General features: G+C 49.5%; 1 non-coding gene across 1 annotated transcript; it reads right to left on the minus strand.

The window, feature by feature from the left end:
* Positions 1-713: 713 nt before the first annotated feature.
* On the minus strand, positions 714-795 carry trnas-gcu (transfer RNA serine (anticodon GCU)). The gene has a single exon. It is a non-coding gene; the product is annotated as a tRNA-Ser (tRNA).
* Between the last annotated feature and the right edge of the window lie 569 nt (positions 796-1,364).

A 1,364-nucleotide genomic window follows, 5' to 3' on the forward strand; every position in this document is an offset into this window, starting at 1 on the left:
GGTTCTCAGTACATGCACTTGGCAGTGTGGGTCTTCGTTAGTTCACAAAAGAACACCGCACATACTCACACATATTCACGAGACTGATTTTAAAAAAAATTTCAAAATAGACTTTATTCGAGAAATAAATATATGGAATACATGATCCATACAAAACTCCATCCGATATTCTCGGAGGCTCCAGAAACAGGGGCCACAGTTTAAGAATAAGGAGTAAGCCATTTAGAACGGAGATGAGGAAACACTTTTTCTCACAGAGAGTTGTGAGTCTGTGGAATTCTCTGCCTCAGAGGGTGGTGGAGGAAGGTTCTCTGGATGCTTTCAAGAGACAGCTAGATAGGGCTCTTAAAAATAGTGGAGTCAGGGGATATGGGGAGAAGGCAGGAACGGGGTACTGATTGGGGATGATGAGCCATGATCACATTGAATGGCGGTGCTGGCTCGAAGGGCTGAAGGGCCAACTCCTGCACCTATTGTCTATTGCTATACATACATTCGATACAGTTTCCCCACACAATTTTACCCCACACCCGTGCCACTCATGTGGCCCACTGGCGTGGAATCCCTTCCCTTATTTTGAGGGGCGTCTCCACCACACTCTGCCCCCGTGTCCATCTGCAGAAGGAACCTAGACAGTGGTCCTCCCCCACCGAGCCTTGGCGTTGGCTGCACCGAGCAAAATCATTAACACCACTATTCATAGTAACAGGTCACGACGAGGATGGGATTCGAACCCACGCGTGCAGAGCACAATGGATTAGCAGTCCATCGCCTTAACCACTCGGCCACCTCGTCTGTTTCACAAGACTGATAAGGTAATAAATATATCACAAAAGCACAGATCACACACACCCTTCTGGTATCTTCGATTTCAGGTACCCTTTCTGCACTGGGTCTCCTCCATGGCCAGAGTGAGTCCCACCGCAAACTGAAGGAGCACCACCTCATATTCCTTTCTTCTTCCCACCAAACCCCCCCCCATGGCCCATTGCCCCCCCCTTGGGTAGTTTAGGTCGTCCTTGCTTTCTCCCCTCCTTCCCCCACCCCCCCTTCTTCCTTTCTCCCTTCCCCCCACTCACCCCCCCCCCACATTAGTCTGAAGAAGGGGGCCTCGATGCGAAACGTCGCCTATTCCTTTGCTCCATTGATGCTGCCTCACCCGCTGAGTTTCTCCAGCATTTTTGTCGACACACCAATCAGTTACTCAGTTCTTTTACAGTTACAGTTACCGTTAAATACACTACATACTTGAACAGCTATATGGGAAGAAGGCAGGAGCGGGGTACTGATTGTGGATGATCAGCCATGATCACAGTGAATGGCGGTGCTGTCTCGAAAGGCCAAAAAGCCTACTCCTGCACCTA

This window comes from Leucoraja erinacea, chromosome 15 (assembly GCF_028641065.1).
Source record: "Leucoraja erinacea ecotype New England chromosome 15, Leri_hhj_1, whole genome shotgun sequence".
In the NCBI taxonomy this organism is placed as follows: Eukaryota; Metazoa; Chordata; class Chondrichthyes; order Rajiformes; family Rajidae; genus Leucoraja; species Leucoraja erinaceus.